Source organism: Squalius cephalus (assembly GCF_949319135.1).
Source record: "Squalius cephalus genome assembly, chromosome: 9".
NCBI lineage: Eukaryota > Metazoa > Chordata > Actinopteri > Cypriniformes > Leuciscidae > Squalius > Squalius cephalus.
In genome coordinates this window covers 18,154,683-18,171,504 of record NC_137130.1, presented here as the reverse complement: position 1 = coordinate 18,171,504, position 16,822 = coordinate 18,154,683, and the positions used below count along the sequence as shown (strand labels likewise).

The window sequence follows — 16,822 nt, the reverse complement described above, 5'->3', positions numbered from 1 at the left end:
TCTTTCCTACGAGCCCTTTAAGAACGAGCTGCCGTGGCTATGTCGCACTCAGTCACTTTATAACCCAGAGAAGCAGGAAGGGTCAAAGGTTAGATCTCATTCTATCAACCTCTCTCTCTCTCTTTTTTTTAAATCTAAAGGTTAATATGTTTGCGGTTTAAGGCTTTTTGATCGATTTTTCCCCTTGCTCTAACAATTGTCTAAATACACATGATTTTTCACTGAACTAAAATAAAACACAAATAAAATGATCTGGGATTTTAAAATTAAATGGATTAATTGTCGTATTATACACACACTACATATAGTAGGCATATACATTTAGGTTTGCACAAGAACAAGGCTGACAAAAAGAGTTACAAAGGCTTGATTTATTTGGGTGGGTGTAAAACTCAAATTTTCCTTAAACATTTCTTAGAATATTTTGAGAGAACACCATGTAAATAAGATTTGTCTTTGTGTTTGAGTTCAAGTAAAAAAAAAAAAATTCTTTGGACTTTCTAGAAACCTCTTTGTTAGGATACCTAATGTGCATGGAGTTTCCACGTAGAAATAGGGCACAAGCTACAAGCTCATCTTACAGTTTGTTCCTCTCACAACAGTAAATTAATCTATATTAACTTTAAAAACTTGCATCGGTATCTGCGGCATGTCAATTGCAATCATTTTACCTCTCAAGGCAGAGAAAGATTAACCACAACTATGAATATTCATTTATCTGCTTAATTTATTCGGCAGCGTTCCTACGAGCGGGACACAATGAGAGGCAGATTTGAATCACTATCTTGTCACAATGTCATTTCATATTTGAAAAGAGGAAGAGATGGTCATTTAACTCACAAATAAAGTGCCATCTAATTAGATCAGACAAGTACAATGAGTTGCAATACTTAAACTTGGATAAAACAGAGAGACTACGGACATCTCAGAAAGGTCTGTGATAAGACTGAATGGTCAATTCAGCACTACCAAATGAGGTCTCCTTAGGTTATCTTGGATAAATTACTTTACTCTGCTGACACAAACAATACAGAACTGCCAAATCTCTCATATGCGCCATTGTCTGGGGTGGAGCGCAACCTTTTTCAGGCCGTGGTGAGCGACTTAAATGGGGCAGCGCTCTTTTTTTTGAGCACTTCGGTGAAAGAGACATGCGAAATCTGCAAAGTTTGTGTTGTAAGGCCAAGGCACTGAGATAGTTTTCTTTATGTGAGTATTTAAAGTCCTACTTAAAACAAATTTGTGTCCTCCCATGTGGCATGGCATCTAAGACCCAGAAGATGAGATGCATCTGTACTCTAAATAAGGCTCCTTGAGGGCGCGATGAATCTCTGCATGGAGCAAAAACAGAGTGGCTTACATCCAAACACTAACGCAAGACAGTTATGCAGTATTCCCCTTTTCTTTTTCACACACTACACTAAATAGTATGCTACAGTGCGGCTTAACATCAACACTCTCATTGAAATCAAATAAGTTATTTTTCTGCACAGGGAACTGATTTGTTTTTCCACCGAGGATTCTGTAGTGCAAACAAACAAGAAGAGCACAAAAAAAAAAAAAAAAAAAAATGTTTGAATACAAAAATAAAGTTATGATAAAAAGCATTGTGATTAATAAGGCCTCCACATACCCCATAGCCATTGAATGTCATCACTTAGTACTGCATGTGACTGGTGTTGTTGAAACGGTTTCATTTTCTCATGGGACCTCCGTTCCGTTGGTTTAAATGCAGTAAGCCAGCTGTTGACTAATGGTGATTCAAGAACTGTATATTCTCACTATATAACAGCACTGGGGAGCCATTGAGACTTGGCCGATTAAAGCTGACTTTGAGCGATATCTGTCTCATACATTGATACGAAACGTACCTGCCAGTCACTCCAATATCCTATAGTTTTTGAAAAAAATATTGAAGTAGGATTCAATAAAGTAGATGTAAAAAGTGACCGATTTCTACCGTCAACACTAATAAACCACTCTTTTTTGATCAAATATCTGTTTTTGTGATTTCTGAGAACTTTGGCATACTTCCTTTCACTTTTTGTACAACTCAACGGGGTTTCACTACAGGCTATAATGGCCCATGGAGATATTCTTCCACATTAAAATCATATTGTTATGGTGCTCAAAAATCTGCCAAAATCTCCATGATGTCCCTTGAGTTTTTATTTGAGCCACTTCTTCTCCTTTCTCTGCTGGAAACCCCGTGATCAGAGGAAACCCAGACACATTGATCCAAACTGAAACAAAATGTTTATTGTAAGGCTCTGTATTGAAAATAGGGTTTACATGGTGGAGTGTTGTCTATAAAAGTCATAAAAACAAAGGAGGGATGTGGCTCCCAGAGCGCTTGGACATTAGCGCAGGAAATGGAACAAGGTCAGAAAATTAAAAGTGCAATTTTCCGGTTCTCATTTTCCTAATTCATTGCAGCTTAAGCTGTTCTCTGCTAAGGCTGGTCGGAAGGAAGGAAGAGGTTTTGGCTTCGACCAGTGGTCTCTTAGCAATAGCACAAATCCGTTTGAACCAACGTGCTGGTGTCCTTGTGGCATCCTCCTTTTTTTCTTTTTTTTGAAGAATGGAGGCTTCAAGTTGTTGATGAACACACAATGAACCATGTTAGTTTAGAGCTGCTACTGCTGAGAAACTGACAATAAACAACAAGTCTGTAGTTACAATAAAACTCAAAGGATGAATGTCACTTTGAGGTTCTTATTTACTTATTTACAGGGCTCTGAACTTCCTCGAAAATGACTGTTGACCTATGCATTATGGCTGGGAATCGATTAAAAAATAGTCATATAAATCTGTGATTTAATCACAGTAACATAACGGGTTAGCATTTTAGCACTTCCGGAACCATCATCCCAAAGTCAAAGGGTTTTTTGAATGGGATTTTGGTTAAAAGCCTGTCTGTGGTTAACACAAGGTCGAGATAATTTCCAGTTTTATGACATAAATCACACCAGTAATACCCCACTCTTGAATTTTTAATGCTTCTACAACGTATCTTGAAAAAGGCAGTTGCTAACAAGTTGCTAAATGGGACTAAAGACGTTGTCAGGGACATTAAACATCATCAAGCTGAACAGATAAACGTCTTCTTTCACAGCCTTTGTTGTGTTTATAATCACGCTCTTGCAAACTATTCTAACTCACACTTTCAGGGAAAATGTTTTTTAATAAAGGAATCTTAGTGGTGGTGACGTTGAAGTCGAGAGACCGTGATGTAGCCTAGTTCGTTTATAGCCTACATTTAGCTTTTTGTTTCTGGCTATTGTATTTGTGCTTTAAAATTCATAAAAATTTGTGAAAATTATTTTATATTATTTTATTTAAAAAAATAATAATTATTATATATATATATATATATATATATTAAGTTATAAAAATGTAAAGATGCAAATTTAGAATCAACATAATAAAGAGAATAAAGAAAATTGAATTTTCTGAATCAGAGAAAGATATGGAAAGAGCTACTGTATAATTTTCTACGCTATTCTGCGAAACATTCCTGCATTTGGATGTAGCCTCGCTCCAAACATTGCTTCAGTGACATCATTAAAAAAAAAAAAAAAAAAAAAAATTATCATCAAATGAAGTCATTTTATAATTTCATAATTTAAGTATTTGGAAACATAATAAAGTGAGTATTATTTTAGGAGAACAGTGTCATACTAAAAATGAATTTTGTCACCATTTAGCATTTAGTCCATGTTTCCCAGGAAATCTATAAAAACCACTGAAGTGTCAAACTTCAATACTACCTTAGTCAGGGCATGAAATCTCCACCACTTCTCAAAAAACAGACTCATTGCCATCTTTTTCTTCATTTTATTTATGAAATCTTTCTTTTATTGTACAATGGTAAACCTTCCCTGATTGTGTAACTCTGACCAGTTTGGAACTATTCATCTTATTATTTAGAAAAAAAAATCTGGCAACTGTCTTAAAACGTAAGTTTCTCAATATTAACCTCTTAATTGAACTGTTGTATAAAAAGCGACATCACACAACCCCCCCACCCCGTTTCATCTGTCTGGTGCTTGTATATAGTAGTTTCCTCCTGTATAGTCAACTAAATTAAGAAAGAGCTCTTATCAGGAGCTATCAAGATTTCCACTCTGTAAAGACCCCCCAACTTCACTAACATGTTACATATGGCACACATGTTTGCTATTACAGCCATTTTCCTAAGCCACACACTTCTGTGCTCTTGCAAATGAGAGGTTCACAGCCCCGCTTCGTCACCACTTGCCTCCGATTCGTAGACTCCTGTTGGCAAAAAGCTGGATGGAACGTGAATACTGTTTTTTTTCCCTCCCCATCTGATATACATTGGAGGTAGAACTTGCGTAGATCAAGCAATGATATATTCCAGTAGAAATCAATGATGGAGCTTTTTTTGCGCTACTTTTGTATGTCTCTGAAGTCGATTCTTTTCTTTTTTGCTAAAATATATTAAAGAGACAGCAAATCTACAAATTAGAGTCTAAATGGAAACGGAAGTTGCGATTTATAGAGAAAAATATATTGTTATTTGAATTAAAGATTATGGGGGCACACAAATTTAAAAGAAATTATGTGCACTGATAAATCATTTATAATAAATACCATTAAAATTGATTTTGATTTTATTGTGACTTTAAACAATGGCACTTGCATGAATGATGAATGATGAATGTGTTTTCTAAACTTTGTTCAGGTGATTCCAATGCAGGACATAAAATATGGTGAACATTAAAATATCCCAGTCCAAGACAAAATGTAATGCCACAATTGTTGAAACTTTCCAGTTGCTTACAGCTTGGAGATGAGATGGGCCCTCTTGGCACCCTCCCTCTGGCAGTGTCTTTGCACACAAGTATCTGAGCTATCCTGTGCCAGCTCTTAAACACAATCCTCCAATGCTACTCTGGGTTTGGCACGGGCCTGGAATTGGGGACCAGAGCTAAATAACTCCAGACTCTCTAAGCATTTGAAGGGCAACATTTCTGATGTACGGAGCGAGAATCGGGGGCCTGTGTTTTCCAACCAGACTGATAAGGCTATTAAAGATGTTTTTGAGGCGCTGTTTCTGTCGTGAAACAGAACGTGGCCAGCTAGTGGGAGAAAAAGCAATCCTTTTGTTATTGAGAGGACAGAAGGATATCTTGAGGCCTTTGGCTCTTTTGTAATCGCATCCAGACTCTGTTTGATTATGATATGTGAGTTATCGCATCACTGAAATCCCTAAAGTGGCTTATGGTCTTATAGGTGACATTTGAGGTTGTATTGGCCTGTGTATTGTCAATACACTGCCTGTGCACCAACAGTTATTTAATGTGATGATATGTTACATGCATAAAAGAGATGGTTTAGTTTAGAGTATCAGTTGGCCCCAGCAACTATAAAAGCCTATATTATTATTTTTTACCTATAGTAATTGCACAGCTAAACAAACTCTTTTATGCACCTAACAGAACATTTAATGTGAATATAGGCTATAATTTTATAATGCATTTATTTCTATAAAATGCTGAGAAAAAAAAAAAAAAAAAAAATCCCAGAGACTATACTAAACCTACTGACATAACAGTTTATGACTTTATTTAGAGGCAAGTATGAGTTTATGGATGTTGTTTTTGAAAGGATTCTACATTGGCAAAAATCCCCCTTTAGAACAGGCGTTCAATTCAGCGGACCCTGCGCATGTGATCTGGCCCCTGTCACACAATACTGTCCCTTAGGGCATGTAAATAGCCGTCATTCAGTCGTGTTCAAAATGACAGACAACACAGCCATGCACTGGGGTGAAAAGTCGTGACTCTCTCAACCCTGTCCCAGCAAGACACTATGTTAGTCACATGACCTCAGAAGGTTCATTTAAGTTTAAGTGGCTTGCATCATATTAATCATTCAAACAGGATGCATTTAGATGATTTTCATGTCTGTAATACTGGATCTACTGAAGGGATGTATTGTACCCGAAAAAATACATTCTTTGTTACATGAAATAGTGTAATGCATTTGAATTTATGTTTATTTCATTTTTATTTGCTTGCTTGCGCAATAAATTCAGTTTTATCAATAAAGCAAGTCATTTGAGTCTTTTTTTTCTGAAATTTGATTCCGTTAAATATCACCTTTTACAATTTTTACTAATAATTAAATTGCATGTCATTCCTCCCAGGTATTCTTGATATGCAGTGTGACAAGAAGCGAGGAGGACAGTTTCATGAGCTCAGAGAGCACATTTTGGCAGCGAGCATCTTTTAGCACCCTGCCCAGATGGCGCACGACGATCGGATGTGGGGGAGCCACCAATAAATATATTTCCACATTTAAACTACGGAAGAGGAAAGGAGTGTCGATCAAAGAGCCAGATCTCCGAGACAGGTACCAATTACTCTCCGGATCAGATATTTACCATGAGGCCTTTGTGTGCCTTTCATATTGCAGACAGTTTAAGGAAAGGCTGTCTTTGATCAGACTGATAAGCCATGGTGTATGCCAACACACGCATGCACATTCTAACACGCTACGGCGCACACACACACACACACACACACACACACACTAACGCATGCTAAAATGCACTCAGCACCACATGTGCAACCAATTAGCAGCTGAGTGTTTATGGGGGATCCAGATGAGTTTCAAACAGGGCACGCTGCTCGGCAGACTTTGATGGCTTACAGCTTTAACCTGTTCTCATCACACTGTTAGAGTAGGAAAGGATGGAAATGTTGTTGAAACGTTTGCTTTGGTTTAAGGGTCTTTAGAGATGGTGTGGGTTGAGCAGGATAGAATCGCCACCGCATGCCAACTCCTAGAGTCATGCATTTTTGTCATGGAGCTTGATGTGGAATATTTCTGCAAAAAGTTACTTTTTGTTTACCATTTAGCTTTGAATCACTGTTCTAAAAAACCAACCTGTCTAGCTTGTTCTAGCTGGTATTGTTCTAGCTAGGTGTTATGTCTTTGTATGATTTTTGAGTTATTTATTATTTATGGACAGCAGTTTGGTCCATTTTAATGGTTTTGAAAGTGCTTTGTAAATAAAAGTTGAGTTGAGTAGTAGAACAAGCTTAGTAGAGCCATAAATTCACTTGCTCTAGTGATTGATTCCATATCCACTGAAGCCTCTGATACTGTTTTTCAACAAAGCTCAATACATTGTACGCATCTCCATTTTGCCTCTAAACCCCACTTCCCAACCATGTAGTTGATGACTGCTCCTACAGGATACAGGGATTACAATCCAGCACGGTGGGAGTCAGATTGAAGCACAATGCCATAATCCTGACAGGCATTCAAAGTTTATCAGGGTTTCTCAATTTGCGCCACACCTAATCTGGAACCTTTTATCAGATTAAATCAGATTGTTTTTGTTAAAATGATGGCTGACACAGCATCAAAGTGGCCATTTTCTTGTTCCAGGTTAAGGTTTTGCACATCTGTCCTATATGGTGCCATGTTGTTGTTGTTGTTTTTCTCCTGAGGGATTAAAGGCCGATTTGAGAGCTCATTTCTTGGAGTGGACATGCTAATCTGATGGAGGATGATGCTGGGTTATGGGGCCATGGAGTGCACAGGTGGGTCGAATGTGCTGTCTTGCATCTGTTGCACCCTGGTATGACCTGCAAACTCTTTCGATATCAACGAGTCAACCAGTCAAGGAAAACTACAACCACTATGTGTTTTCTATGTATAATTGTTCAATGATGACAGAAAAGTAAATCATGCACAGCCAAGACTGTCAGCATATTTCAACTAACTTCACCTCGACAGAAGAATAGAACAGCACATTAATATATGCACATATTTTATGTATTGTGTGTGTTTGATGCCCAGGAGATCTCATTTGGTGGCTTCTCCACTGATCCCGACTGCTCTTGTTGGTTATCAGAGACGGGTTCGCGTTCTTCAGATCAGTCCATCCAAAATGGACTTTGAAGTCTGTGCCCCGTAAGGAGACATTGGTCTCAGGGCGGCTGAGCTCTGGGATGTGTCGGACCTGAATGGAATAAGTCAGCACGAGTAATAATAAGGCCTTTTAAATTGAGTTTGAGAAATTTTAAATTAAAGGTATATTCTGTACTCAATACAAGTTAAACAAAATCGACAGCGTTTGTGGCATAAGGTTGATTACTACAAACTTTCTTTCTGACTCATATTTGCTTTTATTTTTTTTAAAAAAGAAGCAAAAATTGCAGCTATGTTGAGGCATTTACAAAAGAAATGAATATGGCAGATTTTGGGGGTTTAAAATTAGAAATGTTAAGCTTATACATTTTGAGAGAAGATTTAATCTAAGTGCTTTAAATAAGTGTTTTATTTGAGCTGTGAAGTTGATTGAATAATAATTTAAGGCATTATAAGGTTTATAATATAAATCTATAAAGAAAATGACATTAACATGCATATTGTCACCACACTATTTCAAGTGAGCTTTTTAACATTTTATAAGAAATCCAGTTTTCCCTTCTTTTTCTTTTTTAAAGAAAAAGAGAGATGAACCAATTGATTTTTGTGATAATCAAAGTTATGTTTGAACTTAACTAGTATTGAACCTGGAATATTCCTTTTAAAATCTCATTAAACATACCCCTTTCTGACATGTTCATCTCCATGACGTGATGGCCGAAATTGAGAAGACTTCTAGCTGGCCGTCATGTAGGGTGCACCCAGGAGTCCCAGAGAGTAAAGTTGGAGGACGAGTAAGCCTATCGGCCCGGTATGTGCTCCGAGGGGCAGTCGTGGCACAGCGCCAAGGGTTCAAACACGCAGGGTAAATATTTGCTTCTCTTTAGTAGGCCCGCTTCATGGAGGTAATTCGTCTGGGATTCCCTTGGCATCTGCCACTCTTTGTTGTTACAGTTGGCATTTTTGGCACAGGAAAGGTGGAGGGGCTAGAAAACAGTCACCTGGAGAACAGAAAGAGGGACTTAGGAGCAGAGCGGAAGCGTCGGAGCTGGCATTCACACAACTGTTCCATTTGAAATTCAAGCTCCTCATGTGCAGCCCATAAAAATGCAGGAAATGGAGAAGAATGCATTTTGTCACTATAGGTCACCTCTCTCTTGTTTGTCGAAGCCTTTTATGTGGAAACACGTCAGGAGGGTTTCAAACTGACTCACTCGTTCTCATCTTGCAACTATAAAACCAACATAATCCATCTCTTATCAAAGCGATTTCACCCATATCACTACAGTGAATTCATCATTTATTCTTTCCAGTCACATATGATATCCAGTCATATAAGGAAACGCCATCCCACCCACTTCTGGACGTCCTCCTGCGATCATCTGATGGTGTGCCATATCAGCCTGTAGATGGTGCTGTGTTCCACCGATCTCCTTTTCATCCCTCTATCATCTGTCTACAATGAGTCCATTGTTTTCATATCCTGTCTTACCTCCTTTGCCCAAGATCCCCCACCGCTCACTTCTTTGACTGCTCTCTCTCACTTTCTCCCCCCTTCTCGCTCTCCCGCTCTGTTTGACTATATTACTAGATTTGTCCCCCTTCACAATCTAAGCTACATTTTGTCAGTCTTTTTTAAACCCACCCAGCCAGGGCAGACCCTGATTATGCCATCCGCATGCTATCGTGGGCATTTGAGGAGGAGGAAGATGGCGTAAAACTCAAGTGCAGAGGAGGTGGGAAGGGAGGAGGGAAAAGGCACATATACACAAACACACAATTCCCAAAGCACTCTTGGGGATTGGCGAGGGCCAAGAAATCTCTCTTCCCTGGAACACCTAATCCTTGGGTCGGGGCCAAGGACCACAATCTCTGTGCACAACTGACACCGGCCACCAGAGACACTTTAGGGTTTTTTAGGCGTGTCCTGTTCTCTCTCAGCTCACCACAGCCAGAGCATGAAGCATGGGAGAAAGACTCGGCAGCCCAAAGAAAATAAATGATGTGGGGAAATACAATTCTGAAACTTTTCATAGGTGCTCACAGACATTTTTCAATGAGAAAATCACAGTGTACGTTTTTGTGCTGCAGTGTGTGTGTGTGTGTGTGTGTGTGTGTGTTTGAAAGGGAAAAACTTGACAGAGAATGTGAAACGACAATATGGAACAAGCCTTTAGGGAACTCTAGTGCTGATTTAGGGAACTTGATTTGTTTCGTGTAATTTATAGGCTTCTCATTTTCCGATGAATCCTTAGGTTATATGTGAAAACGGGAACTGCTTGATTTGTTAAATACAAATGACGGCACGATTTACATTAAACACACAAGGATCCTGAGTCGATTGCATTTTTAAATATTTAAACGCATTCTCTCGCGTTTGGTTTTCATGATACAGCGTTTCCGCCGCAGTGAAAATTTTTCTCCTACAAATCATGGCTGTAACTGAAATAGTAAATGAACAGCATTGAGCTAAAAATACAGTCACACATCACTCCTGCATGCTTCTTTCTGGCTTTCATGCTTTCAACTCACGTCTGCTCAAATAACAAATATAGTGAGTGACATGTTGCAGGTACCTTGCTGTCTGAACATTTACACTCTAATGATGCAAGTTTGCGGCACTGGTTGGTATGCGGCATGTAAATCTTCGACAGCTGTTGCATCCTGAATGGCGTTGAGTGTTTAAATAAGGGTAAATGCCACACTTCTCCTGGTTTTAAAAATGTAAACGTCGGACATGGCCAATTAGAAGCAGGAAAAGCAAGAAATGTCAGGTGTGTACCTTTGACCTCACTTTGGCCATTATTTGTAGGCAATGTTTTAAGTGTGATGTGTGTAATTGTTTTGTTGTTTGATGTTAAAATATTTTCTCCTAACAAATTCTAATGTGCATTGACCTGGTACAGCAACACTGACTTAACCAATGGCGTGAGTCCCGGGGCAGGACTATCTGTTTGTCCAACCAAAGGCAGATGGGCGGAGCTATTTTTGAATAGTGACTTAATTATTTTCTTAATTCCTTGACAAAAAATATCTTTGAGTTCACTTAAAAAAATGCTGGCTTTTATTGACATTTTTTGATGCAAAAACAATTTCACAAAATGTGCAAATATATAAAGGCCAAAAATATAAGGGAATCTTATGATGAAAGAAAAATAAATGATAAAAATAAATGAATTAATAAATAATAAAATTATTTTTAGAAGTTTAGAAAAGTATCCACTGTATATTAGGTTAATATGAAAATGCACTTGTCAAAACTTGTTAAACTGTATTATGTTTGATGGCTGTGTTTGATGCACAGATGCACAGAAATCACACATTTCAGAAAAAAATGTTTTTTTGCTTTGTGAGAACTTATGAACATCTGAGAATTCTGATTGTTCAATGCCACAATAACCAAATAATCAAGAACATTCGCTTGAAATCAAAAAGAAAAAATGAAAAAGGTGCATTTTCCCCCCTCCAACTTTGTGTTGAATTAAGTAGATGCGCTTTAACTTTAAGAACAAAATGTAACAAATAGGCAAAGGAAAAAAATTGTAAAAGTACACTAAAAGAAGCATTTGAACTAAGTATTAGCCACATAAACAATAAGACTGAAAATCTAAATGAATGTTATAATGACCTCTGCTGACCCTGGTTGTTGCTGACTCTGCTCTGCTGACCCTGATTGGTTTGAGATGCCGTGTGTCGTTTTACACTGAAGAATGCACATTTGAAGTTGCTCCTGTAATTCACACTTTAAACCTGTTCAACAACACATCGCAACATATTAATCGAGATCTGACAAACAGCCAGCACAAAGTTCATCTACATGGTAAACTTCAAAATGAATAAAACTGTATGAGAAAAACAGTGCTTGTGGCTACTGGCAATCAAATAGATGAGCAATTAGCTTTGACATGTTTTCCCCACGATTTGATTGATATTTACATTATCATATTCTAAGTGTCTGTTCATGCATACTTATTTACGTTACAAAATGAGAGGGCATTATTGTGTTCAGCTTAAAAATCATTTGCATAGATTACAATGTCACTAAGCAAATTATGTGCAGTCAGATGAACATATGCCTCGTTCTGACAGTGTCGGCGTTGTCAGAAAGCATACAAACAATCTGAGATAGATCAGTAAAGAACAGTTTTCAGTTGATTTTGGAATTGACATGGATTCATTTGATTTGGATTCTATCTGTCTGTCCGTCTGATTGCCTTACAGAAAAGTAACAGAATTAACATTTACAATATGATAATGCAATCCCTGTGATTTTTTTTTAATTTTTTTTTAGAAAAAGTCTTTGATAATAAAACGTTCAATATGCGTTCAAAAATGCGTTTAGAATTTAACTTGATACAGTTCTTTTCTTTTTTTTACATTTATGAGGGTCACTAATGGTACCCGTTTTGTGGATACGTTGAGTGTGATGGGGCGATAGAGTTTGTTGGAATAATATCCCATTAATGACCTTCTCATTCAAGGCCACAGGAAAAGTTCATTTTAGTTCATGATGCACAAGGGCCATTTCCTCAAACAGATGCTGGGGTCACGAGGGGCCGAGTTGAAGGCCATGAATGTTTTGATAGAGGAAAAGGCTTAAGGAGACTGAACCACTACTGTCGCTTTTTTTTTCGGGTAAATAAAGCACTTTAATTGTGAGGGTAGATTTAAGTAAGGTGTGGGGTAATTTGTTGAGGAATTTGAAATCTTTTGTTTTTCCTTTCCACTCAAAACATGCCAACCCACTAGACTAGCAAAACCTGTGATTCGCCAGCTATCACTTGCCAGCAGACACTAAACTCTCACACACATACAAATAAATGCTCACACATACAGGGAGAAACACACAGTCACATGCAGGGAGCTGTGGGAAGGCATGTCAGGTGCCGTTAGATCAGGACGCTCCCAGCAGGCCTGTCGTCTGGGTAAGGTAATCTGCCACGGACCTGATTGCTCACTTCAGCTGCTCAGTGCTGACCAAACGCTTCCTATTACAGCAACAAATACCTCCATCCCTGGGGACACACAGTCGTCTGGGACATAATTCACTCGCATCATTCTCTCAGGACTATTTAATTGCCTCTTACCATATTTAATTTCCTGCAAAGTTTTAAGTACACGTGAACTAATTCTGGAGTCTGATTCAAGAAAATGAATCAAGAAATGCTTTTTAGAAAATCAAGAAATGCTTTTATAGAGCAAGGACTCTTTAATTGGTCAGAAATTACAGTAAATAATTAGCCTGGGTTTCCCCATGCTGCCTTGCGCGCAGCGTGATTTTATTCACGCTGCTAGGCAGCCTGGACACCATGGACCAGATTTTCCCCTCAAAAAGGGAACCAATCACAGAACGGGGAGGGAGCAGCAAGACGATGACGACGTCTATGCGACACACCGAAGCAGTTTGTTTATATCTATGGATCCAACATGGCATCAGACGCGAAGTTACGTTTTGATGCAGCCTAGTGTTCTAAGTAGTTTAGAACGCAAGTTTATTTCGTCTTCTTCCTCGTCGAATTTTTGTCGCTCTACATACGTCATCTGGTATAATTGAAACGATTGGCTATGAGCTACGTACAGGCGCATTTGATAGACATTCGTAGGGCGCAATAACCGGCTCTGGGCATTCGTAAACCACGCCTCAAATACGAGAAAATGAACATGTGGTTCCCAGACCACGTCTCAATGAGAAAGAGGTCTGACGTTAGCCAGGCTAGTAAATAATTTTACATCGTTACAAACGATTTTCTATTTCAAATAAATATTATTTCTATTGTTGAACTTTCTAGTCAAAGAATCTGTAAAAAACTGTATTGTGGCTTCCACAAAAATATTAAGCAGGATGACATAACAGGTCTTTAACTCAATCTGCTTGCAATCACATCTTTCTTTATAGGGCACAGCTGACTGGTTCCTGCTGTATCAGTAGCCAATGAGCTCGCTGCTCAACCTTTAAATAATTGGTCAGCATTGTAGCAGTTTGCAACGCGGGTTCAGAGACCCTCCACCTTCCCCAGCTCCACCTGTATAGATCTGTTACGGGTAATTCACGTATGCTATTTTGTACAGCATGTCTTACTTGCTCATAGCAGTGTGTCTTGTATGTATTGGTAGTAGCAAGTCCCGTACTTTCTCTACAGCAGCAGCAGCAGCAGCAATAACCAACAGCAGCAGCAGCAGCATAGATGATCTATTCCGCCAAGACAAAACATCAACATTGTTATATCCATTACCAGGCCAAACACTCCAGGAGTTGTCATAACAGAAATAAGAAATGTTTCTTGAGCAGGAAATCAGCATTAATGGCAGCTGAAAACACATGAATAAATTACATTTGTACATATATTAAAATAGAAAATAAAAGTTATTTTTTGAAAATGTAATGTTTCACAATATTGCTGTTTTTACTGTATTTTTGGTCACATAAGTGCAGCCTTAATGAACATAAGAGAATTCTTTCAAAAGCATAAAATAAATCTTACAAACCTTGAACATTTGAATGGTAGCGTGTATATATAAATTATATATAGAATAAAGAAATAACGCAGATTAAATACAAGAAGCAGAAGTTGACAAAAACTAAAATATTGATTTGTAAAATTGTTTTTTGTAGTTAAAGTAATTACTTGGCATTTATAATGAATTTTATAAATTTTAATTATTAATAGCCATAAAAATCACATATTGAGTGTCAAACCTGTTAAATGTGATTCATATATTCTTAACACTCCTGAGAGCGATGCTGATTCAGCAGGGGTTTTGTGTGCGTTTGATGCATCTATCTGTGGTCTCTCTGTGCATGGTCCACCTTCTCTAATAAAAGCAACATCAATGGAAATGTCATGCTTTATTCCCCGCTCTGTTAAGATATCATCTCTCCCTTATGAAATTTCAAATAAGTTATTAAAAATTGATAAACCTCCTTAGCGCATAAGAACAAGAGCCCTGTTAACAAGAGCAGCAAGACTAGTCAATAAATTTACATGCTTGAATGTGTTTTGCCTGAGACCTGGATGTGGCCCTAGACACCTCTGTGATGAGAATCTGACACAATCCACACTATTTCATCAAAACTTGCCATTTGCATGGGAGCGAGGTGCCGTTTTTCATGCGGTAATTCTAGAGGACAGATGCCATAGTGTGTGTGCTAAAAGAGGGATAATTCTGAATTTTAAACAGAGGCCAGTGTATGCTTCAGGCTGCATTTGAATTTATGCAGATTGCTGTCAAAGCGATATTACTCATATTTGAATGTGTTTTTCAAGGGGCCTATTCACGTCATGTGTGTACATGTCTTATTAGGTAGCAGTGCAACCTGAAAGGTTAGAGCGTAGCATTATAAATGAATTACACAAGGCTACTGGGCTTGTATCTTTTAACACGGTGTGAAGGCATCAAGTAGAATCTAGTGAGTCAGTGACCCATAAGAACTCTGATATTATGGGGGAGGTTAGATTTATGGTAATGCTTTACAGATCCATTAGCATTGGGGGAGATATCACTACTAATGACAGGAAGAACTAAAATATATCTGTGGGCTTAAAACTTGTAACACTGCATTTTGTACTCGACCCTGCTATAATACTTCAAGCACAATTCCCACCCACATGTTCCTTGGCAGTCTACAATTTAGCTGTTTTAGCGTGTTTTAACTGAAACAAATGTGATTGGCTGCTTAATTTAGCCTTTTTTGACTTTTGGTTCATTTTACCTGTTTACAAAACTACAATTTAACCAAAGAAAAAATTACTGACCTAAGTACAATGAGCACCTTGTGTGCAAAAATGTAATTTGAAAATGGCTATAAAATCCGATTTTCCTGCAGTTTTGATGTAAACAAGTTTGCCTCAGACAGACAACTTATATCTGGTGCCATTTATGTGTGCATGAGTTCCCACTGGCATAAATTATCATATATTATGAAACATCAAAAAACCTGCCAAATGCCTCTAATCGCTACTTCCAAGCTGACAGCACTAATATAAACAAAGGAACGGGTCAAACTTTAACAATTTTTTTAAGGACCTAGGACATTATGCAGGACGAGCCACGTCTGGTGTAATCCAGAGAGGGGGGAAAACATGCAAATGTGTTGACTTTTAGGGGATTTTAAGGCAACTTTGTGACTATACAAACAGAAATCAGGGGAGAACATTTGTTTCTCGTTCCCATGAGGCCGATGTCTCTCTGTCCCTAATCAGACAGGTTTCGACAAACGCAGTTCCTTTGTTGATAATGTCGGGTAATTAACGCAAATTACTGCTATAGTCTTACAGGACTCGCCCCTGGTGCGATTGTAATCATTCTTAATAGTGAAATGAAGGCCTGTGCTTGTTCATGTGTTTTTCATCAGTGCATGATGAGCTACCTTTAAGGCCCAAGATTGCATGCAGTAATTTGGCATAATAAGGCTGTAACTTCGTGGTAAAGGTTTGCGAGAGCAGTGACTTTTCTTTGAGGGAACCACAGCCTCAGCAGAGGGCAGTTGTGGTTGTGTAATCAAGCGCTTAGAACAATGACAATCATATTTTTCTACCATAGTCTACAAAGACCTAAAATTACATTTCATTGAGATTTGTTGAATTTCCCTTATAACACCCACTATTTTGTTGTTTTATGTAGGCTACTTTATTTATTTACTGTTAGACAAGTAGCTATGCTATTACAAATAGGTGAGATAATACATGACCAGTAGGCTATATATGGTTTGGTTTATTATATAGTATATATTAATATATGTTTGCATTTTGTTTGAACTACTGTAACAAACTCAATCAAAAACAATCTACATTTTATCAAATATTTTTTTCAGAAGTTTCTTTCATTATCTACTTTTGTAAAAAAAATTGAGTGGCCTCAACTGAACATGATAATTCAGATTGTATTAACTGAAGTTTTTCACAATTTGTCT

At 37.9% G+C, this 16,822-nt stretch overlaps 1 long non-coding RNA gene across 3 annotated transcripts in view; it reads right to left on the bottom strand.

Moving 5' to 3' along the window:
- Positions 1–5,642: 5,642 nt before the first annotated feature.
- The window catches only part of LOC307164490, a 91,092-nt gene continuing 79,912 nt past the window's right edge, over positions 5,643–16,822 (bottom strand). For 2 of the 3 annotated variants that reach the window (XR_013822287.1, XR_013822288.1), the window contains exons 3-4: positions 8,594–8,912; positions 5,643–8,002 (exon numbers count right to left, since the gene is read on the bottom strand). This is a non-coding gene — a long non-coding RNA (uncharacterized lncRNA). Of the gene's footprint in view, positions 8,003–8,593; positions 8,913–9,061; positions 9,259–16,822 lie in introns of those variants that run through there. The other variant, XR_013822289.1, reaches the window with a different exon arrangement.